The 11,206-nt window shown below is 38.3% G+C and overlaps 1 protein-coding gene across 3 annotated transcripts in view; it reads left to right on the top strand.

Annotated features, from left to right (window-relative positions):
* Positions 1–11,206, top strand: part of Pir (pirin) — a 96,544-nt gene that overhangs the window by 47,699 nt on the left and 37,639 nt on the right. The gene's annotated exons all lie outside the window — the stretch shown is intronic.

Below are 11,206 nucleotides of genomic sequence, written 5' to 3'. Positions count from 1 at the left end.
TGAATTAGAACACGAATTGATAAATGCCCAGCTTCCCGAGGCGCATTGTGAAATAAAACAGTGATAATGCACCTCTTTTTCTTGAAATGTTAAAAGTGCCCTTGTTCGTTTTGCTGCCACGTAGATACCATTTTCAACAGTATAAGAGGAAACCTTGATGGCCACAGTTCTTTTTCTGGACCAACTATAAGTAGCAATTGGAGACATTTTAAATGTTTCCTCTTTTTACGGGGGTAGGGGTGGGGTCAAACTCAGGATCTTGTGCTTGCCCGGCAGGCGTGGCACCACTGAGCTAAATCCCTGGCCCTCAATGTTTCTCCTTTAAAAAAAAGCCATTTTGAAATCCAGAACAAGGTACTTCTTTCTCCCTACTTTCAAATACATTTCATTTTCCCACCTTTGTCTGTTATTTTCTTCATTACAAATAAGCGATCCACAAAAGTGAGGGAGAATTGGGCTGTGAAAAGGAGGAAGAAAAATAACCTAGCAGTTCTCACCTATGTCTGCCTTAGGGAACTCTGAGTGTCTTGAACTACCCAGATTTGGATAAGACACTGATTTGAGGCCACCTGCTAATTATCAGTCCGAAAGAAGTTTTGAGTAAGAGTTTCAAGTGACTGTCACTAAATGTTTTTGTAGGATTTAATAGACTCCATCGGTTAGATAAAAGCAGACTAATACATTGAGGAAAACCTAGAATTCAGTACAATTCAAACGTAGGTAGGGAATAGAAGTTGAGGAAACAACTAAAAAGTAATGTTCTTTTCGTCCCCTCCCAAATTCGGAAATCATTAAAAGATAGACTGAAAATGTGGTTAGAGAGACATGCAGGTATCTTTATTACCAGTCACGTATGAGCGGATGACTTGTATCCGAGACTCTGTGGGCTTTTTAATATTTCATCTACTTCTTTAACCATTCCCAGGCAGAACAACATGGTTGTAGCCATCTTCTTCAGAAGCTGTTTTATTTTGTGGAAGAAGAGAGAAAGAAAAATTGTAAAGCCCCAAAGGGCTGGGCCAGAGCTTATCTGAGCATGCTCAATTCCTTGATTCGCCTGCACCAATAGGATCCTACCTCCTTTCACTCCCCACCCCAGGTATTAGAGAGGAAGGCAGAGAGCAGCTGGCAGTGTTACTTTATTGGAAAATTAGGGCAGGATCTGGGGGTTCCCTCTAACATTGCCTACTGTTTTGTTCTATCGTCTGTTATATTAGACTAAGTGTCTATTAGATGAAACACTTAGTAGGGACTGCCCTCGGTGTGGACCTCCTTCCACCAAAACTAACTTCTGCTCTCTGGAATTAGTTGAACTACCAGAAGGATCTGAAGTGAATACAGAGTGTATTTTCAGTAAACTCACACCAAGGCACATTGGACTTCTTGGATACACATTTACTTCCCATTATGTTTCCTTGGCAAATTACTCTCAGTCACGTGGAGGTATGTGAGCTGCCCAAGTGGCAACATACAAATTTTCCTAACTGTTAAAGTATCTCAGATTTGAACACAGATCTCTCCTGTCATCAGATTTCCAAGGTTAAAGTAAAGTTCAGATCTAAAACTCCTTGCCCTTAATAAATCAAGTTAAAAGAAATTAAAATTAAAAATTACATTCTAAATAAAGTACCAAAGCATTTTTATTCACTTTTTATCCTGCTTTGCTTGGGAAGAATAAGGATGTGGCTTCATTAGGCCTGCCAAACTTGAATTCATTCAACCTCAGTTCTCATTTGTCTCATTTAAAAATAGTCCCAAAAGGTAATAGAAGACATATTTATTACTACATGAGCCCTGATTTCATAAAATTTCTTTGCACAAGCAAATCTCCAAGCTCCAGAGCAGTTATATCTGCAGAAGATTGATGTCCTTGGTCAGGGCAGAGCATTAACATTGCTGGAAGACCATGCATCTATACCGTCTCCACCCTCTGAGGTGAAACATTCCTGCCTTCTTGCAAAGTTAGATGCTTGTGTTGATGGTATCTGCAGGCACCAGGCCTTAAGCAAATCCTTCACCAAACTAGAGAAGAAATATTTTTTCTCACCCATAGGCCAAAAAATATAAATTCAAATAATACTACCCGACACCTCTCAGTTTGGCAAAAATTAGAATGTTGGTCACTGTCAAGTTCTGGTAAAGATAGGAAGAAATGGAAACGTCATGGTTGGCAGACAGATTAGTATATTCCTTGTGAAAAGCAAGCCTGCATTAGTCAATAAATCAATCATGGCATATGGAATATGCCCCAGAAATTTTCCTTCTGGGAATTTGTTCCACCCAGACTCCCCAAAGCAGACATGACAGTGGTAATCCTAGCATCAGGGGTGGTTGGAAGTAGTCAAAGATGATGTGGGTGTTCAGTACTTAGGGAATAAATAAGTGAATTATCGTGGTTGCATAAGATGCAATGGAGTCTAGTTTCCAGAAGCAGTGGGTTGTGTTTACTTATAAATATGTTACTATCTCTTAGAAAATAATGTGGCTAAATCAGAGCAAGAAAGCAGTTTAATACACGGCACCACTTAGTTTTCAAGGATAACAAGATATCTAAATAAATATAGTTAGGGTCTGTTGGAAGGATGCTCATTATATATCCTTGACTAACAACCAAGGAGGAGCGGTACTAAGACTGGAGATGATGGGGAAATGATATAAGACATGAAGGGCTTTCATGGATGTGTGATAACTATGTGCTATGGTGTAGGACCAGTTCAACCCCAAACAACTGAAGAGGGAGGGGAAGGGCGGGGGAGATTGATTGAGAGCCTGAGAGATTTGTGCCTAGCACCAGCTTTTAACTTGGTTGTTGTAAAGGACCACTTGTGCAGATGATTGAAGAGATTCTAGGAAGCCCTAACACATGACAAAAATTTCACTGTCACATTATCAAACTCTGCCTATCATAGAGTCTCAATCCTTTGATAATATGATAGATGGAAAAAGGCATAAACTGTATAGTCCAGCAGATCTGGATTCAAATCTCATGTCTGTGGTTTGATATCTCTGTGATCTACCAGATATATACACATATCACCTAGCAACACAGAAGATACTTAATAAATACCGATTCCCTTTTCCTGTATCTACCTCTCTTTCTGCTCCCACGCTTCCCTTTTTTTCATGCTTCCCTTTATTATAAGGCTGTACTGATGGCAAATTTGTAGAACCTCTTGGAAAGGAAAATGAAAATAGCTAACATCCTTCATGTGCTTATGAAGAGCAAGGTTCTAGTCAGAGCTGTTCAATAAAAAAAAATATAATGAAAGCAATATGTAACTTCAAATTTCCTAATGAATATTGTTCAAAAGTAGACACAGGAATTAATTTTAATAATACAGTTTATTGAATTAAATATCCAAAGTAATATCATTTCAACATATCATGAATATAAACTTAGGAGAGATTTTACACTTTTGTATCAAGCCTTTGAAGTCTGTTGTGCGCTTACAGATACAGCACATTTCAGTTCAGTCTAGCCACATTTCATTTCAAAATGAACATTTCTCTCTTTCTATCCCAAAAGAGTACTTCTAAATACTCCTGCCTGCCAGTGTCAGAATGTTCTGTAAACAGTGACATAGGACAGCCTTGTCCCATAACAAAATCCCCTTTTGTTATGAGATTGAAGGATCCTGTCCATACAAAATTATCAGTCCTCAGAGCTCTATGAAGTCTTAAAGCTCGCCAAATAGTTTTCCAGGTTACATCTTGATGCACTTTCTTGCAAGAACTCTTAAAAATATCTTAGTAAATACCAAATGCAGCTGATAGAGATTAAAAAATACTACAAAGCCCTGTGAAGAATATTCCAGAATCAGTTGATAGGTTTGCTGACTCAGTCTTGGAATACATTACCCATTGGCTGAGATAAGTATGGAAGGCTCTTTGCTGGCATATTTTAGGGGCCATTTGTGGTTTCATTGTACTGTTACCTTTATAGAGTTATGGCTGCATTTTTTATACAAGAGATAGACCTGTTTTTATCCTCTGGTTTTAATTTTCCGAGAAATTAGAATACTTGTAACTCTGGGCAAAGATGCTGGCTCAAAAGGCAGAGGAATCAAAGTCCAATTTTACAATGAACATGTCTTCAGTTAAATTTCAGGACTGTGAAACCTGTCAGCATCTTTGTCCTCTTTCTCTAGCCCTTCTCTCCTCACTACCATTCCCATAAGTAATAAGTGAGAGTGGAAGGCACAGAGTGCTACTATTGATTAATGAAAGGGCTGCTTGGAAAATGATAGCATGGAGACTAGCTTGTAGTGTAATTTGGCTACATCCACAGTTATTGGTCAGCTGGACGGCCTTGATGCTCGAGACTGTACACAGTCCTTTATGTTGATGGAAGTTAAAAATGTTTTCTGGCCTCCTCTGACTCCCACCCTACACAGAGGGATTGGCATTTTGCCTAGAAGCTCCTTGTCTTCTCTTTATGTAGCACTTCATGTATATGTCAAAATATGATTACAGGGTTTTAATCCTTCCCACAGTACCTTTGGCACTGAGGATGGAAATTCATTTCTCCCACTCCTTATCAGAATTGTTTAAAATAATCAAGAATTCATAAAGCAGAGTGCTTTGGACTGGGGACAGAAGACATCATTTCATTGAAGAACACTGGCCTCTTCTAAATAATAGTTACATTTCTTTTTCTTAAGCCTTATAATACTCAAGAGAAAGAGAAGAAGATGGTTTTCCACCTTCCATCTTACGTGAGCAGGGGAATCTGGTAATGAAATTCTTAGGTCTGTGCTGACACATTTCTCTCCCAGTGCAGAGCCCAGTAGACCATGAAAGTGGGAAAGTAGTGGAAGGAAAATGAGATTCGGCAGCAGTGAGAGGTGGCCCAGATGATGAAATGAAGGCCTTGTGGAGTAGATACTCTTCTAGTTGTTAAGGCTCCTGAGCTAGTTGGTGATGTTTACTAGTTGCTGGCAGAAGAAGGAGCCTATCTGAAACAGACCTAAGTATATGAGGAAATTTGAGAATGATAAAGAAGTGTATAGGCTCTCAATATCTTTTGAGAACTTGTTTGGAGGTTCTAGAAGGAGAGTGCAGCTACTCGCATACCCTTGACGAGGAAACGGTCCTCTATTCAGGGTGATTATCCTTGAAAGATCACGCAGCTTCAGAAGGGACTCATTTGGAGTGGTGAGGGTGGAAAGGGACACCCGCCAAGCCAGCCAGATCAGCCAAATCAACTCTGGCCATCAATGGGGTGGCAGAGTGGAGTGGCAGATGTCACAGCCAGATTGCCCTACCATTCTGTCAATATCTTTTGAGTGAGGAAATTAATAAATGAGTGAAAAGTTATATAGGTTAATAAGTAGATAGTTTATTAAAAGGGAAATACAAGTGGCCTAACTACCACACATGAAGTCTGTAGAATGGTTCTAGTACATACTAAACCTTTGATATATTTAGCCATTGTTATTCTTGTATTAAAATATTTAGCATTATTTATTAAATTAATACTAACCTCACCTAACAGTCAAATTAAAAAGTAAGGAGATACCAATTTCAGCTTTTTAAACTAAGATTTTAAAAACTATGGTCAGGGCCAGGGATTTAGCTCAGTGCTTCGGTGGCCTGCCTTGCAAGCTCAAGGACCCAAGTTCAATCCCCGGTACCAAAAAAAAAAAAAATTAAAAAGTATGGTCAGCATTTTGATGATGGACACTTTTTACAGGTAGATACAACGTGATAAGACCAAAAACAATTTATTTTGGTACCGGGGATTGAACTTGGGTCCTTGCGCTTGCAAGGCAGGCCACCGAACTGAACCGCTCAGCTAAAAACAATTTAGATGAAAGCAAATCAGTTAGCGTAAGAAATGAGCAAAGTGATAATTTGTTCAAAAGTGAGGTATTGATTGTTGAAATATTGGAATTTGTACCATGAAGGTGGTATCTTTAACCTTTTTTCAGTTTTTCCTTTCTTTTGCTTTTTTCTCATTTTTTCACTGGTCTTCAGGTCTTTTTCTTTTTTCCCTTTTTAGCAATTAATCCTTCCCTTCTATGTTTGTGACAAGGAAAAAAATCTAAGTGCAACAATAGAAGAATTTGTTTGACTGGGTTAACCTTCTAATATTAGGGTATTGGATGAAAAAAGCCCAGTTAATTATAAAGAGATGAAAACTGCCCTGTTGGGTAGCAAAGTTACCAAGACAAGAAAAAGCAATAATTAGCACTAAACATTTTCAGCAAATTGCTGTTTAACCAGATGGTTTCGTTGACCAGTTTGCTCTAGGCTACAATGTCTAGACCTTTAGATCCCTAATTTCACAGTAAAGGAAAAAAGTTAGAAATGTGGTCAGGGATTTACATACAACAATGCTCACCACAAGTTAGCAAACACGCACACACACACATGCACGCACACACACACACACACACACACACACACAACCCATAAAACATAACATCCAGCATTAGAAGGATGGCACAACAGGAGGCAAGTATCTGTGAACAGGTAGAAACTCTTTTCTAGCATATTGGGGATTGACACGTCTTAGTATATTTACCTAGAATAATTTGCTTGAGCAATGTATTATAGTAAGATTGAGTATTACAGTGTGTTTCCTGAAAAATCAGTAAACTGTAGTGATTGAAATAGTTTCTCCTAAGAAACATGAAATAATTTATTACAGCTCTGACGTGGGACCTAAATTATAGCCACTTTTTAGGGAAGGCTGGAGTGGTGCAAGAAAAGCATCACTCAGGGAAAATTGGGCAAACAGCTATCCATGAAAGGAGCAGTGGCGAAATTAAAGGTGTTCCCTTTGCCATACTTATATACAATAGCATGGCCTGCTCTGTGCTTTTTCTTGGGAAGATGCTTTTAAGCCACATGGCTTCCATATGGAAATAATTTCTTCCCCTAATTAAGATCACATTCATGAATAAAAGAAGCGGAAGGAAGCCAGTTTGATAGGGATATCATACCAAAAGCCAGGGGAACCAGGAAGTCTTTGAAGGATTCAAGATGAAGGTAGGGTTTGGAAGGAAGTAGTTTTATAGACCTTGTTTTGCCTTGGTTGTTTTGTGGTCATTATTGCACTGATGTCTGAGACTCATTAAGGTTTGGTTTGGACATATTTATGGAGAAGGAGAGGCAAAGGTCTCCTGTACTTAGTTGCACCCCTTTTGTTGTAGATTAGAAAAACTTACCCTTACGTGAAGAGTTAATTATATTGTAGAGGCTTCTTTGCGTGATATTTGATCCATAGAACTTTAAACTATTATACTTTTCAAATACAGGGTAAACCTTTTAAAGGAAAGTTTCCTAAATACTTTCAACAGAGGATTATGAAATGGGAAGAAAGAAGAAAAAGGAATAGCTTTGAATTTGAGTACCATTGCAGAAATTATTTAAAAAGGAAAAAGAAAAAATTTCACTGATGGAATTCCAGAGCATTAGTTCTGTCCATGGTGAAACAGATTTGAGGAGCTATGTTTTAGTTTGTCACAGATCAATTTATTTTACTCTTGTGGAAGTGGATACATTGATAGCTAAATTTTAAAGAAAAAAGAAAGATTTAATTAAGTTCTCATTCCACTTTGAGGGTCTATTAAGACTTTAATACTATACATAAAACACAACAGAAAACAGGAAATGTACCTAACAGTGATATTTCTTTGTGCTTGAATATCAGCAGTGTGTGAAATAGAAAAATTAAATCCAGGTCCTCTCCAAGTGCATTCAAGGGTGGTGTTATATCTTTAAATTAAATGAACATAACTTGCATTTGCTCCTTCAGTAGTTACCACAGATGACCAAATTAAGAAAACAAAGTTTGCCTTCTTTTAAAAAATTATACACACACACTATCATGGGAATACCTTCCAGCTAGTCCTATCTCATTATAGACTAGATATACATTTATTAGGGGTTGGGGCACTTGATTATTCAAGTTGTGTTAAATTAAAATGAAAAAATGGAAATAAAGTGTTTGTAAATGGGGAGGGGAGAAGGGGGTAAAGGGAGGGCAGGGACAAGGGGAAAAAATGAGAACCAAGACCTGTAATGTAAAGGTACAATATCCCAATGATGAATGTAACTGTACTGTATACCTGAAATGTACCAATAAACTCAATGAGGAAAAAAAATAAAAATAAGAATAAAAAAATCATTGATGATTCAATTTTCAATACAAAAAGGATACTAGAATTCTATTTTAGGATATAGATTTTGTGGTAAACAACTAATGTGAATTCAGTGAATCTCCTGTAAGGCAGAAGGATACATTTGTGGCTTTGTAGTCTGTCATTTGGTTTCTGTTTAAAATTTTCAAATGAATGCATGAAATAGATATAAAATGTGTGTTTGTGTGTGCATGAGTGCAAGTATCCAGGCAGTTGCAGTCTTATTAGAGAGGTAAATTACTTATTTTTTGAAAACAAGGGTAAGATTGAAAAGCTGGAGGCAGGAAAAAAGAATAAGGGCCAGCCTGGAGGGCAAGATTGATAGTTGAGGGTGAGAATAGAGCGAGTTAACCAGTGGCTCCCCACAAGTTTCCCATAGCCCTAGCTGCCTTCCCCCACCCCAACCACATCCTCCTTTCCGTATGGCTCCAGTTTGAGAAACCAGAAGGGAAATTTAAAAATCAGAGTGTGGAATAAAAAGAAACATTAATTTTCTGATATAGAACTTCAGACTGGAAATTGATTTAACTGTGCCTTAGCAAGTTTCCCCACAAGATTTTCAGATGACTGAACTAAACCCAGAAGGAGACACGTGTTTCGCTAGTCAGCAGGTAAAAATTACTAGCATCAAAGACTCCTGATTTCCAATTCAAGATGATTTGTTGTCCACATTCTGGGAGAATGCCAGTAAAAAATAAGCCAAGGACCTCTATGATGAAGGTAGGTATACTGCTTCTGCAACTGACGCAGGGATTGGGAAAAATGCTTAAACCAAATAGGAGTCTTTTATCTAAAAGGGAACTAAATGTTGCTGAAACAGAGGAGCCATCTGATACTGTGTGGATTTACCCTGGACCTTTTTAGAGGAAACTTTAGAAGCCTTCATCAGACAAAACCAATCTCTTTCCAGATGGTGCCTTACACACCTACTAATCCCAGAGAATCCCATGTCCCTCATGCACTGCCCTTGGTTTATGTGTGCTTCATGTGCATTAGACTGATTGTGAATCTTTGGTCTCAGGTTGCATTTGATGTCACAGTCTTTCTGGTTTCATTTATGTATGTGTCGAAGGATTTGCTTTTCTAGTCTTTGAAACTGTTTTGAATGCTGCTTGACCTAAGCCATGTAAAACCATGTACCAGACTATTTTAAAGTCCAAAGCTTCGAAAGGAGATATTCATAGGGTGGAAAAAAAAAACTCTTTGAGAGTCGACACTATTTATAATTCTTATTTACTATACAGACATATGCTTTGACCATACCAAATTCACCTGTCCTAAAGAGAGGCATTTTGCTACATATATTGTTGAATACCCTATGTGTACCATCAATACATGTATTATTATTATACATGAGATTTTTCCACTATGAAACATCATTCTATAAATATTTATTGGGCATCTACTATGTGACAGACATACTATGGATTTGCCCTAGGGATTCAATGATGAGAAAAGCAGAATTGTTACTGTTCTTATAAAATTTATATAATTATTCTCTGCACGCTGTTGTCCTTATAGAGGGTAATTCTGGGCTCTGGATTCTCTTTTTACCTGTTTACATTTGCATACTTTAATGTAAGGATTTTATTAAGATTTAGTATAAGTAGAGTACAGTACACATTCAAGTGTACATTTCAGAGAATTTTCACCTGTGGAGCCAACGGCCAAATCAAGAAGCAGACTGTTACTAGTGCCCCTGAACCCCGGTCCCCGCCTTTTTAAAAACTACTTCCAGTTATTAACCTTCCCAAGGTAACTACTTTTCTGACTTCTGACACTGTAGGTTAATTTTGGCTTTGCACTGGTTAGGGTTCTGTAGAGGAATTGAATCAAAAGAATATGTTATTTAGAAAGGAGATTTATAAAGTATAGTTATAGAACCAGAGGCTGGATGGTCCATAGTTGCCGTGTGTACACTGGAGAGCCAGAGGATCCAGTAGCTGCTCAGCCCAAGAGGGTGGAAGCCGTAGAACAGGAGGGACCAAGGATGAAGTGCTGGTCTGAGGCTGGAGGCCTGGAAGCTCCCTAGAGAGCCCATACTGAAAGGCTGAAGAAGCTGGAGTCTGATGTCTACAGGTGGTGGCAGCAGCAAAAGATGCACCTGCTCGATCAGAGTTAAGCTTTTAAGTGGGCACCGCCTTCCTCCTCCTTCGCCTTTTCATTCCATCTAGGCTGTACGCCTGTTGGAAGTTGCTACCCACACGCAGAGCAGGTTTTCACCCCTCAATCTGCGGTCCTGTGTGCCAGTCATCTCTAGAAACACCCCCACAGACAAACCCAGAAGGTTGCTGTACTGAGCTGCTAGGCATTTCTTAATCTGGGCTGGTTGACAACCAAGATGAACCAGCAGAACCTTGTTCTGAACTTTATAGAATGCAATCATATATCTGCCTTCACTTGCTCAATATTATGCTTGCAAGATTCTTCTAATTTGTTACATGTTGTTGGGTTTATTGATTCTCCTTGCTGTATAGTATTCCACTATGTAAATGTATTACTATTAATTTATCCGTTCTGTTGTTACAGACATTTGGGGTGTTTTTCTCAGTTTGGGGCCATTATCAATAGTGCCACTTTTAAGATTCTTGTACATGCCTGTGACGTTTCTGTTGAGTATACATGTATGAGTTAGATTGTTGGGTCAAAAGTCATAGATTCATCTATAGTACACACTGCCCCATGTTTGCCCCAAGTTACAATCCTACCAGCAGCATGGAAATTCCAGTTCTTCCACATCCTTCTCAAAGTTAGTGTTACCACTCTTTCATTTTAGTGTGCACTTTTAAGCTTAAAGAATATTAGAAAAGAGTCAGTGGGGCTTTGTGATAAACAATGAGACATTGTAAAGTTTATACAACAGTGCTAATCTATTGGATCTGGTTTATGCCAGTGATTCACAATGGCACTGTATTTAATTACAAACTGCTTAACTGTTGATGAAATCAAAGCTACTGTTTACAGTGGAAAATTCTCCAAATGTTTACCTTTCTCACATTTAGAATTAGGGCTTTTTCAAGCCTTCAGTGGCAGACCTTTTTTTTTTTTTTTTTTTTTTT

This window comes from Fukomys damarensis, unplaced genomic scaffold (assembly GCF_012274545.1).
Source record: "Fukomys damarensis isolate Sample0158 unplaced genomic scaffold, DMR_v1.0_HiC HiC_scaffold_39, whole genome shotgun sequence".
NCBI lineage: Eukaryota > Metazoa > Chordata > Mammalia > Rodentia > Bathyergidae > Fukomys > Fukomys damarensis.
Note: the sequence above shows the minus strand (reverse complement) of the source record. Positions and strands in the feature narration are given on the sequence as shown.